Here is a 15,483-nt window from a genome sequence, read left to right as displayed (position 1 = left end):
TTTACACTAATTTAGGTTATCTATACATATAAAGGAGAGTTGGGATCCAAGAGACTGTGTTTGTGTGTTTGTGGAGGGAGGGTGAGGGAGTCACGTGATCATCTCCCCTCCCATTTACGTCATTTCATTCACTTCATTTCGCTCCGAGCTTAACTCTGCAGCTGACACGGTCTTGCCGTTCTTTCTCCTTAGTGTTTAGTCTTCTCTTCTTTACTGATGTACTGTTTACTAGACGCAGTACTTACTGAATAGTATTTTTTCCTTTAGTGTTTCTATTTAGTGTTTCTTTGTGTTTAGTACTCGCGGTGTGCCGGTGTTCCCGGCGGTTTTGCGGTTTACTGTTATTTTCTACTTCGTTTTTGTACTTTAGTGTTTCGTAGACTTTTACTTTATCTCATTTACTGTTGTTTTTTGCTGTTGTTCCCGGCGGTGTTGCCGTTGCCGTTTCTATTTTTTATGTAGCATGTTCACGAATTACTCACAGAGAAAATGTATATATTTTGGCTCCAGGAGGACAAACCAAAAATGTTCTATAAAAGCTCTATAAGTCGCATGTAGATATATAATTATTCCAAATACAGCGACTGCAGCGAAGCGCACGAGGTCTGCTAGTCATTTATAAATGATGAGTCTTTACAAACCAAACACATTCATCAGCTGTGTGTCAAGGGTGAGTCTAAAAGTGAGAATTTAAGAAGATCGAAATACAAATAAAATGAAACCTTCAGGGTTCAAAGAGAAATGTTTAAGACCTGAAGAGGGAGTCACAACAGCATGTTAGGCTTAGCACAATGACCACAGTTGTGAAGAATATCAATTAATGTATAGAAGAAATATTATTTAAAATAATAATAATAATGATAATGTTATGAAAAATGGGACACCATAATAAATGCACAACACAATGAAAATGATATGAACTGATTTTATTTTCTGACATATAAGAGAAAATGGAAGACAAAGGAGAAACACACAAGGATCTCTTCTGACCCAGCTGATAATTTGATAAATTAACCTAAAAATAAAAATAAAATAAATAAATAAAAACGGATGTTCCTTTGCTCCATGTCAGTAGATCCTGGGGTGGTGTTATAATCAGTTTGTTGTAACATGAAATTTAATGCCACTGTCTCTATGCACACTTACGGATTTATTCATACAGGCAGACCAAGTATGGTACACAGGGACTAGGCTGCATTTAGAGACCATTAGCCTAGCAGGTTGGAGAATGGGACAAACTACAGTGTGAGCATTGTACTATTCTTGTTGGAGGTGGGGTTTGTGTTTACTGTCCTTGTTTGGAGACCAGAGAGGCCTGCACGTGGAGAAGACAGTATAAATACATGGAACAAGCAGTCAAACCATTTGAAGCTGTCGGGCAGAAGATTATGTCATCCGTCCGGAAAACCCTTTCATCGTGGTGATGAAAGATGGCAGACTGCGTAGATCAAGACTCCCACACCATGATAGAGTCTGTCAAAAGCTTCCCGTCTGTAACCGCGTAAAACCGTCAGTAAAGTAAGCTAAAGTATATCTTTGTCTCTCATGTAATGTCTGTACCGCCGTAATCACAATGGGAGGGATATCGCCTTTTCTGTCATATTTCTATATTTTTCAGTTGTTTAACATGCCGCAGTGTCAAAAGAACACATTTCCGGATAGCTAATGCCTCCTAAGGAAACAGCTGGTGTGTGAAGGATGCTCTATACTCTGAATGTGTTTGTTCAGGTTTCAGTTTGAGTTCAGCTCCTTCTTCATATCGATTCCCAAGACATTTCTTCACGTCGAGACTACAAGCTGGAGGCCACAGGAGCTCAATAAACTCCAACAGCAGGACTGACGATTAGAAAGCTCTGCTTGAGAGAGTGTCAGCTACACAAAGCTTCAGCTTCATTTACTTGACAGAAAACTCCAAAAAGCAGAAGTGGCCCCTTCTGTACCCCCACCACTGAAGGTCAAATTTGATCCCCTCACTACTCGCCGTTGGTTCACTCTGCTCGGACTTTCTGTATTTTGTAAGATTATGTTTCATTTTTTGGCCACACTCTTTACATTTCATTTAACTGATGTTCTCAAATTGTAAGTAAAGCTTGACTCTTACAAGGACTTATCTAAAAAGGGTTCATTGGCCATGAAATGCAAGAAGGCATAAAAATATAAATGTGAAAACCACAAAATGAAGAGGTGACATCGATGAAATACGCTCAGTGGCAGAGGTAATGTGGACAAAAACAGAAAGGACATCACAGAAAAGTCAGGTACCAACTGAAAACGAAGAAAGTTGATTGGTGGAAAGAACTGTCAGTCACTTCTGAGTGGACTGTTGAGGACAGCCGTGGCATTGAGACTTCAAAGTTCATCTGTTTTTGATTTCAAATCTGTGACCATGGACTGAATACGTCTGTTATTTATCAGTTAGCATGTTCTGAAACTGTAATGTCACCACAAAGATCAGCATTTTATTAATACATGAAGTACATTCCAACAGGTGGTGCACTGCAGATGATAACGCTGAGGTCCACGCTGATCACTTATATTTCATCCCAGCTTATTAAATGCCACATTCCTTTGACATTTTTATACTTTGTCTTTATTTCTTGAGTGACTGAAGCAAATATTAGGGCATCAGATGTTGGAAATGGCTGCTTTCTTGCGCAGGGTGTTATCAACTCTGACAAGTTGCACTTGAATAATAATAATAATAATAATAATAATAATAATAATAATAATAATTCTTTATATTTTTATTGTGCTTTTCTCACTACTCAAAGCTCTTTTACACAGTGAGTTGCGAGCAACTTCAACCATCACTTCAACCAGCTTTTCTTGTGCCAGTATGCTCACCACGCATGAGCTATTGGATGGTGAAGTGGTGAGAGAAACAGCTAATGAGAAAGAGGGGACAATTAGGGGGACACAATGACAAGGAGTCTGTTGAACCAACACCAACGATAGTTATGACCGAGATGAGCGGACAAATCTCATTAAAGTCAGGGGATGGCGGAAAGTGCTCAAGTGCTTTTGTTGAAAAACAGTCAAAAGTAAAATCAAAAGTGTCCACATGTGCAGTGTTCTCAAAAAATACACAAATAAATCCTTAAAATCAGTGAAAGGTGGGTATAAAATCCATAAGAAATAAATCTGTTAAAATAGAGGTTACAAATGCTGGGTCTCTCGTCACGTGATCTCAGCCCACCTCCTTCTGTCTCCCGGGCTCACCCATCACTCGTGAGACTCTGCAGCACAAACTCCTTTCTGCCGATCCCCCGTCTTGACCGCCTCCACACTGCACAGTCAGACAGTCCGATGTCTACACACTGTTTGTGTGTACAGACCATGCGGAGCCGTTTTCCACAAGCGAACTCTGTCTGCTTTATTTTAACTGTGCATTACAGTCAACTGCCAACAGGCCTCCCAATCGGTTTATATAGTGTCTGCCACTAGGTGGCAGCATAACCCCTTAACATCTCCCTCCTTCCGACTTTGTAGTCCAGCACATTTTCTCTGGTATTAGTTATTTACACAGAAAAAACTTTGAAATTTGAACATTTCAATAAAGTGAACAAACATAACCACATTAAGTAAATATTCGGAGGTCGAGTGTTTTCAGCAGCTGAATGCGTCTGCCACTGCGCGTGAAGTGCGAGATGTCAGATACATTCTCAGTCTGCCTCTTCTTCCCTGCCTGTGAGATGGGTGCGCTGTCGGTTTCAGGTGGATGCTCCGGCTGGTCCTCCGCTTCGGCCTTGGTTGGCGCATCTTGGCGAGGTGTCTTGCTAGGCTCTGTGTTAGCCTGAAACTTTTCTGTTAGCGTAGACTCGGCAGGCCTGAGGTCCACTCGGTTGCGCCGGTACAGAGATCCGTCCACATCTACCAAATAGGAGCGTGGGGCTACCTGTTGGAGGCAAGTTCCCCGTCTCCATATGCCGGTTCTGTCTCACAGAAGAGGCTTCATTCTTATGCTTTGTCCCACGTTCAGCTCGGGAAGGTCTCTGGCCGTTTTATCAAATGATTGATTTGCGATTTGCCTTTTAAAATGCTGCTTATCAGGGCCATCCATAACTACACATGGTTGGAGCAGTGCGTCAGTCACCGGGAGGGGTGGTTTTCACAGCCTGCTGGCCATCAGCAGCTGTGTGGAGCTGGTGTCCATGCCCATAGTCGGCGTGTTTCTCCAGAGCAAATCGATTTCCATGGGTCGTTACCCGCATGGATCGCTCGTCTGCAAAGGCTTTTAACAATTTTCACCGGTGATTCTGCTTTGGCGTTAGCTTTAGGGTACCTTGGAGCAAAGTAACGTGCTCGAAACCCCACTCCCGAGCAAACTTTGAGAACAAGTGCAAGCAAATTGCAGACACGTGTCCGTAATGACTTGGTCGGGCTGGCCGTACCTGGCCAATTGAGCCTTGCATTTCATAATGGTGGTGTCAGCTGATAGGTCAGGCAATAGTTCACCTTCCCAGAAGTCTGAGTAGTGATCAGCCATCAGCAGAAAGTCCTTTCCTGCATAGTTAAATATGTCCATACTCAGAATTTGTCATGGACGTGTGGGGAGTGGATGTGACATCATGGTCTCTTTCTGCTGTTCGTGTGCGTATTCGTTGCACATGGTGCACTGTCCAACGTAGTCTTTAATCCCCCCGTACATATTTGGCCAAAACATTGTCTCGTGTGCCTGTCTAAGGCAGGCTTCGCCGCCTATGTGGCTCCAATGTAAGTGCCATAGCATCTCTCTACGTAGTTGCTTTGTAATAATTACACGCTGGCCTTTATAAAGTACCCCATCCTGTAGACTGTGTCACAGTAGGCCCAATACTCCCTAATGGCCACAGGTGTTTCCACCTTCGTGTTGGGCCATCCATTCAGCACTACTGACTTGAGGATTTGGAGGTGTTTGTCACTCGACTCTTTGATATGTGACAGACGCTGACACTTGACATTCAAATTGTCAGCCTGGTTTATGTCCACTATCACATTCTGTTTAATGTACATGCTGCACACTGAATGCTGGACATGTGGTGTGTGTGTTCTGTGAGAGCGTATCGTGGCTCTGCTCAGCGTGTCGCTCACATACATAATCGGACCAGATTAGAGGTTACTTCCAGAGCGTAGTTTAGGAGTGAGAGTAGCATACTTTGAAGTCGTTTTTGGGTGCTAAGCAGAGGTTTCTTAAAGATTGCGACTAGCAGTTTGTGGTCAGTTTCAGAAGTGATCTCCCCCTCACCATACAGATAGCTATGAAAGCGGTGGCAGGCAAACACAATGCTTAAACATTCCTTTCTCGATCTGAGCGTAATTCTGCTCGGTTATGGTGAGAGCTCTGGAAGCAAATGCTACAGGCTGCCCTTCCTGTAGTAGACAGCAGTCGAGGCCATTCTAACTGGAGTCACTTTGTACTGTTATGGGCTTGTTAACATCGTAATATCTTAGTATTGGTGCCGCAGCGATAAGGTGCTTGACTTCATCCACGGCCCTCTGGTGCTTCAGCAGCCTGCAGTGCCACTGTGTGTCTTTATCCAGGAGACTGCGTAAAGGCTCGCACACCTCTGAGAGGCGGGGCATGAATTTCGACAGGTATGTAATGAATCAGATGAACCTTTGTACACCCTTTGAATCTGTGGGAGCAGGTATGTCTTTTATAGCCCTTACCTTCTCTGGTTCTGGCTTGAGACCCTCAGCTGAGAGTATGTGTCCATGAAAATGAACTTCATTCAATGTAAACTGCAGCTTGTTGATACTCAGTCTCAGCTTCACTTTCCTGCAGTGGTCCATTAGGGCAATTATATTGGTGTTGCGGTCGCGAGTGGCTAGCTCCAATGAGTCTCTGCATCCCACTATAAGTATATCACCTGCAATCGGCTCGACACCGCACAGGCCAGCTAATAATTCATGTTGTTTTCTTTGGTACACCTCAGGAGCTACTGACACGCCAAAGGGTAGCCTGAGCCAGCGTATTCACCCCCAGGGTGTCCAGAATGTTGTAAGGAGGCTGCTATGGCTATCTAATTTAATTTGTAGGAAGGGGTCCACCAATGAAAAAAGACGGGCTTTGGGCAGCTTATAAAGGACATCTTTGAGTGTCTCTTTATATAGTGGGACCTTATCAGAGCTTTGTTCAATGCCTTTGGATCAATGAAGATTTGGATTTTGCCAGCTTTTTTTACTATGATCATGTTGCTTATCCATTCTGTAGGGTCAGTCACTGGGGCTAGATGGCCATCATGTTTGTGTTGGTCCATTTGGGCTTTGACAGCTGTCCTAAGGGCAACTGGAACATTGTACTGGTGTGACAGTCTGATCCAGGTCAAAGTGTACTTCCCCAGGGAGAAATTTGATGGAATTCCTGAATACGTCCTGGTATCCGGTGGTAACTTTGTGTTCGGTTAGCATCTCTGTGATATGGCCTTCTAAATTATGAAGTTCTTCCGGTGTTGTGATGTGCATCAGTCCCAAACGCTCACATGTTGAACCTGATAGGAGCGGATTTTGATTTTCTTCAACTATGTCAAATTCTAGCTTGTGACTATGTCCCTTTATCAGACATTTGGTGCAGAAAAGGCCCACTGACATCATCACCCCCACCCCGATTTACAGTTTTAGTCTCGTCTGGCTAGGAATTACATTCAGTGCTTGCTTATGTTTATCCTGTAGACTCATGATATTGCACGTTGCTCCAGAGTCCAGCTGGCAACATTGTCAGGTGCCGTGGAGCTGTAGGTTGGCAAACCACTTTTTCCCTTGGAGCTGGGTGACCCCGTCGTACTGGCGGTGTATATGTGTCCATCAGCGTTGTCGTCTTCCACCTGTTCAAGCTCGGCTTTGGTGACTACCATATGCAGCTGACGCTGGTCTCATTTCACTTTAAGGCACACCATCGCAAAGTGGTTCAGAGTTCTGCTGAGTCGGCAAACCTTACCAAAAGCTGGGCACGTGGCTCTTCCCCGGTTGTGTGTGCTACCACAGTACTTGAACTTGTCAGCACTCCTGGGGTTGCTCGGAAGTCGCGACTTAGTGGACTTGAGTGTGCCTTGTTGTGCTGACTTTCGAATGTCTGTGGCGTTAATTATGTCATCCGCTTTAGCCTGCGTTCGCGCCTTCATTCGCAAATCTGTTTGCTCCGCAGCTTGGCAGATGTCGATAACAGATCTCTCTTAGTAAGCGGCATCGTGTGCTTTCATCAGTAATACCTATAACAGCAGCCTGTCTCTTATCAGTTTGTCTTTCAACTGTCCATAATCACACGTTACAGATTTCTCCCTTTGTTTAGTTACAAATATGTCTACTGTCTCACCTTCCTTTAGCTTAATGGATCCGAAGACAAAGCGTTCAAATATGACATTCTTTGTCGGCTTGAAATGCCTCTCGAGGGAAGTCAAAATGGCGACCGAGTCCTTTTGCTGTTCCTCCGTCAAGTGCAGATTGTGTCGGTAGACATGTCGGCACTCACTACCCATTACTCATCTGAGGGTGGCTGCTTGTACATCTGCGGGTTTCTCATGCAGTCCGGTGGCTAACATAAAGTCCTGAAATTCCGCTGTAATGATCTCTCAGTTCGTACCCAAGTCGCCGGACATCTTCATCTCGACTCTGTGTACATGGTTGCTTGGTTATAAAGTACTTTCCAAATGGCTTTTCAGCTGGATATGTGGGTGATTTGTTGTAAAATCGGCATGGTTACGGTTCACACTTCTGACACCATGTTTGTGTGTACAGACCACGTGGAGCCACAAGCGAACTCTGTCTGCTTTATTCTAACTGTGCATTACAGTCAACTGCCAACAGGACGCACAATCTGTTTATATGGTGTCTGCCACTAGGTGGCAGTATAACCCCTTAACAATGAGTGCAGAGGTGACAGTTCTATAAAGTTTAAGGCCGTTCAGTAAACAGTCAGTAGTTTTCGCCTGCATTATGAAGACGTTGTCTGGCGTGTTTTCTTGCCTCGCACAGCACTACAGATGCTTTGTATGAAGTGTTCCCCGAGCCAGTTGTTAATCGCTACGATCTTCGATTTCCTCTGCACTGAGAGGAGGCACAGGTAGCGATCAGCACACAGAACACATTCACTTCATGATATTCCTGCTCTCTGAACATTTAGAATGCTAAGATGAATACTTGATATCATGTATATGATAAAAGGAATTAAAGCATTATTAAATATGTGGGGGCACGATGGTGTGGAGACTGCGCTGCTGTCTCACAGCAAGGGGGTCCCGGGTGTTCCCTGCCTTGAGTTTTGCGAGTTTTTCTGGTGGGTTTGCTCGGCGTGTTTCAGCTTCCTTTCAAAGTCATGTAGGATGTGGGGTTTTGTTCTGCTAAATTGCCTCCTGGTGTAAATGTGTTGCTCGTGTTCACCCTGTTATGAGCTGGCGCCCCGTTCAGGAATTGTTCCTGCCTCGCGTGCGATGCTTTCTGGGATGGGCGTAGCACTGAATGGATGGCATAATTAAACATGAATAACGAGGATTTTTCAAAGTTCCAAGCACTCCGTGTCTTAAGTTTATAACTAGTTTTACTTTCACAAAGACGTTTATCGTGTGGTGATTAGTTATGTGGAGAAAGAAAAATGAAGAATAAGAACTGGGGGGTTTGGTACGTCAGACAGAGACAGCACTCCTGCAATAAAGAAATCCCACTGAGAAGAACATCCATTGAATTCTGTGTTCGTGTCTCCGACCACCAGCTCATGAACCCAACATTTACACGATATTCCAGTTAAACCAGTGCGATACCCAGTCAAACAGTCATACACCCAGTTTGATGTAGCCTCGTCACACCCGTCATAAAGGGTCTTTACACTGGGCATACACCTGGGGACCCCTGAGGGAGCAGAACAACCCCCACACCACCGTACAATGTTTAATACACGCTTTGATTCATTTCATCAATGATATCAAGTATTTATTTTAGCATTCTAAATGTTCAGAGAGCAGGAATATCATAAAGTGAATGGATTCTGTGTGGCGATCGCTGTGGAGAATAAAGTGGACATGTTGACTCTAATCCCGACATACACTTTTTTCTTTTCTTCACTGTGTCCATATTTATTTATTTTTATTTCATATCCTCCTTGGCTCTAATACCCTTCCGTACACAGGTGTTTTTTCCAACTAGTGCGATAAAAGCTAAGCAGCCCTTCAGAGATCCCTGTGAAGAGCAGAGAATCCGTCCATTGTGGTGCTCGGCGCTGACGCCGCAGTATATCTGTGACAGGTGTCTGGTCACACTTACAGGTAATCTAACCTCGACACCGTTAAAATATCTGACTACACCACCCAGTTTTATTAAGAGACTGGGAACTCTTGAAATTTACCGACAATTGCACACAGGTTTCTTTAAATTGGGCGGTGAGTAAACACACAATGAAAGACGCAACAGTCATTTCAGGAAAAGCAACAGCAACTTCTATTACACATGACAATATAAAGCACATTCAAAAGATAAATGAACATAAACAAGATCTAAAAATATCAGGAACGAATTTCATTTTTTTAAAAGGAAAACACACAGTCCACACTATAAAAGCCTGTCAAAAACAAGAATTGGAGGATACAACCTTTAGTGGTGCAGAGTCCAGTTTGCGCACAGTTACCCCAACAATTAATTGTCCGACTGTCCACCGATGCACTCTGTTCACCGGACACTCATTTCCCAACAGAAGTTTTGTCATATCATGGAATCCCTGTCAGCATCTCCTCATCGTTCGTTTTCTCCACTCTGGGCTCCTTGTGTTGCAGTGACCTAGGAACGCCTCACTTCTCATCCGCCAGCTTTACTCAGTCCTTTCATGCAACTTCCCTCTCTCGCTTGACCCTCAACCGGCGTCTCCTTGTGCAGCTGTCTCTTTCTCCCTGGAAGTAAGTGTTGCCGTCCTTGTGCCTCACGTTGTGGCACCACATACCCTCGTCTGCCTTCAAGGCCCTGTGCTCTGTCCGAATGTCTTGGCAGCGTTCTCAGTGGACCGTCTCTCCCTTGCTTTCTCCTGCCCAGAAGTTTAAATCTCCTTCAGTCCCTGGCATTATCGGTCCTGTACAATCAGTTTAAACAATGGCACATCTAAATTTCCTGGGTTTAACAAAGTAGAGAAAAGCCAAGCAAGATGACACCTTTTATTGTCTAACTAAAAAGATTACAATATGCAAGCTTTCGAGGCAACTCAGGCCCCTTCTTCAGGCAAGATGTAACCTACTGGGTTTAACAAATAATGAAAACACAAGTTAACAAAATGTATTGTTACTAACTATCAATGAGTACACAGCTGATTAGAAAGCAATATTCTCAGACATGTTCATTTCCAAGTCAGGTAAATACAAACATTGCAAACACTGCCGCTCTCACATATTCTGTTTCTCTATGCCGGTGGGCTGTGGTTTCATGTCACATAACATCTCCTGGACCACTCAGGACCACCTCAAGCAGGCTAAGGAGCTGATCACTGAATAAGAAAATGGAACGACTCCATAAGGATTCTCCCTCGCGGTTTGATTGTCTTTTTACAGGAACATCGAGTACCGACGGTCAGGGGACTCTGTCATTGAGCCATCAGCTCTCGAGAAGCCAGCAGTGCAAACTCCGAGCTGCAGATCAGCATGAAAAAGAGACCCTGCTGAGCGGGCAGGACTTGGGGGGCTCTCAGTGTGAGGTGGGATTACCGGTACACTCTGTTACAGTGTCATGGAGACAGAGTTGTTAGTTTGGATGTTTGATGGCTGACATTACAGTTGGAGTTCATTTTGAAGGCTGAGTGACAGGATGGGACTTATAAGGTCAAACGGATTTAGAGGGACATGTTGGGCTACTTATTTCTGTTACTCTGAGAAGAGCAATCTGTGTGTGTTGGTCAAATATGAGTGGATATGAAGACCCTCGAGCTGAGAGGATTACTTTGGGCCAACTTAAGGGTCTCCCACATTTCACACAATCTTAACAAGAAGTGTATGGATGTTATGGGGGATTACCTGATTTATTGTTACATATCCAAGGACATCTCATTATGACGATAGTAAGAGATCAATATATGTTACTGTGAATAAGAGAAGAGGTGAAGAGAGTCAAATCCAGAAGAACAGTAATACAAACTGGTTAGACTTTTTATTTTAATTTTATTTTTAGCCAAAACATTTGTAAGAATTGTAACTGTGGTAGCAACAGCAAAGACTTTGTTTAGTGACTGAAACCTCATTTAGTAATTGAAAACCTTGTATAGCTTTATTTATTTATTTATTTGCTTCTTTGTTTGTTTGTTTGCTTGCTTGTGTGTTTCAATCACATTTGTTAGAATTCAGTCTTTGGAAAATTACTTGACACTTTAAGATAGAAATAATTGTCAACAATTCTCTCCTTAGGAAAAAGAAATCAGCCAAACAAAATCACAGAAGATGAAGACGGAATATCTGATGGTGAATCTGCTTCTGTGGTAAAGACACCAACATTCATGTTTTCATTGGGTACCGTTTACACAATATTACTTTCTGATAGAGGAACATATAAAGTTGCTTAAAGAAAAATTTAAGACCGCAGTCAAAGAAGGGAGTGTCTGCTCTCCTAAAACACTTTAATATTTTCTTCATTTAAGTGAAAAAAAAAAAAATGAAAAAGATTGTTTCTAATAACATGTTTGCAGATTTGAATATGTGTGGTGATTTGTGTTTTTCCCACCTACAGTATTCTTAGACCACACAGCAGTAGTGAGACTTTATCACATATTATGGTATTGATTGTCATGTACAGAGAAATTCTTACTTGCATGACTGAGTAATAAGCGACACTCCCTCTGTGTGTGTCTGTATATATATATAAAAAAGTGATGCGCTGTGAATACTTTCCGGATGCACTGTATATATATATATATATATATATATATATATATATATATATATATATATATATATATATATATATATATATATATATATATATATATATATATATATATATATATATATATATACACAGTGCATCCGGAAAGTATTCACAGCGCATCACTTTTTCCACATTTTGTTATGTTAAAGCCTTATTCCAAAATGGATTAAATTCATTTTTTTCCTCGGAATTCTACACACAACACCCCATAATGAAAAAGTGAAAAAAGTTTTCTTGAGGCTTTTGCAAATTTATTAAAAATAAAAAAACGGAGAAATTACATGTGCGTAAGTATTCACAGCCTTTGCTCAATACTTTGTTGATACACCTTTGGCAGCAATTCCAGCCTCACGTCTTTTTGAATATGATGCCACAAGCTTGGCACACCTATCCTTAGGTCAGTTTCGCCCATTCCTCTTTGCAGCACCTCTCAAGCTCCTCAAGTTGGATGGGAAGCGTCAGTGCACAGCCATTTTAAGATCTCTCCAGAGATGTTCAATCAGATTCAAATCTGGGCTCTGGCTGGGCCACGCAAGGACATTCACAGAGTTGTCCTGAAGCCACTCCTTTGATATCTTGGCTGTGTGCTTAGGGTCGTTGTCCTGCTGAAAGATGAACCATCGCCCCAGTCTGAGGTCAAGAGCGCTCTGGAGCAGGTTTTCATCCAGGATGTCTCTGTTCATTGCTGCAGTCATCTTTCCCGTTATCCTGACTAGTCTCCCAGTTCCATCCCCACAGCATGATGCTGCCACCACCATGCTTCACTGTAGGGATGGTATTGACCTGGTGATGAGCGGTGCCTGGTTTCCTCCAAACGTGACGCCTGGCATTCACACCAAAGAGTTCAATCTTTGTCTCATCTGACCAGAGAATTTTGTTTCTCATGGTCTGAGAGTCCTTCAGGTGCCTTTAGGCAAACTCCAGGCGGGCTGCCATGTGCCTTTTACTAAGGAGTGGCTTCCGTCTGGCAAGTCTACCATAAAGGCCTGATTGGTGGATTGCTGCAGAGATAGTTGTCCTTCTGGAAGGTTCTCCTCTCTCCACAGAGGACCTCTGAAGCTCTGACAGAGTGACCATCGGGTTCTTGGTGACCTGCCTAACTAAGGCCCTTATCCCCCGATCGTTCAGTTTAGACGGCCAGCCTGCTCTAGGAAGAGTCCTGGTGGTTTTGAACTTCTTCCATTTATGGATGATGGAGGCCACTGTGCTCATTGGGATCTTCAAAGCAGCAGAAATTTTTCTGTAACCTTCCCCAGATTTGTGCCTCGAGACAACCCTGTCTCGGAGGCATACAGACAATTCCTTTGACTTCATGCTTGGTTTGTGCTCTGACATGAACTATCAACTGTGGGACCTTAAATAGACAGGTGTGTGCCTTTCCAAATCATGTCCAATCAACTGAATTTACCACAGGTGGACTCCAGTGAAGCTGCAGAAACATCTCAAGGATGATCAGGGGAAACAGGATGGACCTGAGCTCAATTTGGAGCTTCATGGCAAAGGCTGTGAATACTTATGTACATGTGCTTTCTCAATTTTTTTATTTTGAATAAATTTGCAAAAATCTCAAGTAAACTTTTTTCATGTTGTCATTATGGGGTGTTGTGTGTAGAATTCTGAGGAAAAAAATTTATTTAATCCATTTTGGAATAAGGCTGTAACATAACAAAATGTGGAAAAAGTGATGCGCTGTGAATACTTTCTGGATGTACAGTGTGTGTGTGTGTGTGTGTGTATATATATATATATATATATATATATATATATATATATATATATATATATATATATATATATATATATATATATATATGTCTGTGTGTGTAATAAATATATCAAAGCAGATGTTACCTAAACAGATTTGGTATAACAGCCAGTTATTCATTGAATCCCGACTGATGATCTTATCTAGAGGTTGTCTCTTTACACTTAGTCGGGTTTTTTAATAATTTTATTACCATTGGTTTTAAACACATTTACAAATGCAGATGATTTCTGTTGCACACAATACAAGAGCGTACAGATGCAGTTTGTCTCAGAAAGGTGTTTATTTCCGAACCACTAACCCTCGAACCCTCGAACCCCAAACACTTTAGGGAAAACCAGAACACACTGTTGTAAAAAGGTACATATTGCAAACAAAGCTTTCTACAGTATTTTGAATTAGTTTAAGGGAATGAACTAAAAACACTTATGGCCTAATCAAAGCTTTCTTAAAGTGGATCTTGAATAATGTAAAATAAAAGTAATATATTTCTTTCATTACAAAATTATTCAGTGTTAGAACTATTTTGTTGTGAACAGGTCGTTCAACCCAAACAAGTACTTCAATCTTAATCGTAATTTAAGGATTCTCTTAATATACTGCAATCGTGCATAATGGACTAAGACGGTGTTTAACAACCTGGGGGGCGAGAAAAGAAATGGAAATCGAAGAAGAACATATTTATTAAACAAACTCGTTTACTGCAACTGTTTATGATAGTAAAATCACACCCAGTGTGTGGACTATCGGCTCTGTGGTATTCGTAGTGATGGGCCGCTCGATACTCAGGTTTCGACACTGCGTCGAGCTTTCGTATCACCGCTTCGATGCTTGCCTCAAATGCGCCCGTCACGTGATTTTGAGCACGCCAGCGTAATGACGTCATTGATATCTGCGGAGTCAGCAGTCGATTTGGTCAGTCACTAGTCTGCTAAAGAGCTTTGGCTCAAAGCATAAAAGCGGTTGTCTGTGCTATATTGATAAAATACGCTAACCCGACTACAAATCCTAGTTAGGGCTCGCATATGTTGAAATAAGGATTTTGTATAAAACAGTTAAGTAGTACTTGTTTGAAAGTTAACAAATATATTTTGGAGACATTATGAACGATTTACATGGAGCACCTTTTTCCTTGGTGTGGAATCGTGTCCACCAAGAATCTGTAATAAACTGATGAGCATATTTTGCGTAAGGTAGCACGTATTATAACAATCCAGAATCTATTCTACCCCATGTCGATCATATCACAGAGGCTAAGAAATGCTTCACTAAAGCCGACGTGGTCATTACACCAGTATATGCGCAAGACATTCCTCATTAAACGTTTTTACTATTCAGTGATTCCCAGATCTGTTGCTGATTTGTATTATTGATTTCAAAAAGTAATCTGAGTAAAAGCGTGTTCTGCATAACTAATCACAACTGTCTTTAAAACAGAATCATTGCAATCGACAGCGTCTTCTGCAATTTTAGGAGGGCCTCGGGATTTCTGCGTTAATGAGACAAAAAAGTTGTAAAGAAACTTTGCAAATTCATCCAGAGGTGGACATAAAGATCACTCAAGTACTGACAAGAAGGAGCAGCTGGATAAGCACATCTGGAGCCAAACTTTCTAAAAACATCTGACTTTGTCAGCAACATCCGAACCTTGTGAACTCATCTTATCAAAGGCTGCGCTGTCGAGGCAAATAAGTAATCGTCCGAAGTGCAGCACAACAGAGTAAATAATTGACGTAAATAGAATTACTGAAAGACTAAGTTTTTGTCGTTTCTGTATTCTTAAACCATCTTCCAGTTACACAATCCCCCGCAGTCAATGTCACATTTAACGTTCCCTGCTCCTTAACCTGTCTTGT

Source organism: Polypterus senegalus, chromosome 4, assembly GCF_016835505.1.
Source record: "Polypterus senegalus isolate Bchr_013 chromosome 4, ASM1683550v1, whole genome shotgun sequence".
Classification (NCBI taxonomy): Eukaryota; Metazoa; Chordata; class Cladistia; order Polypteriformes; family Polypteridae; genus Polypterus; species Polypterus senegalus.
Note: the sequence above shows the minus strand (reverse complement) of the source record.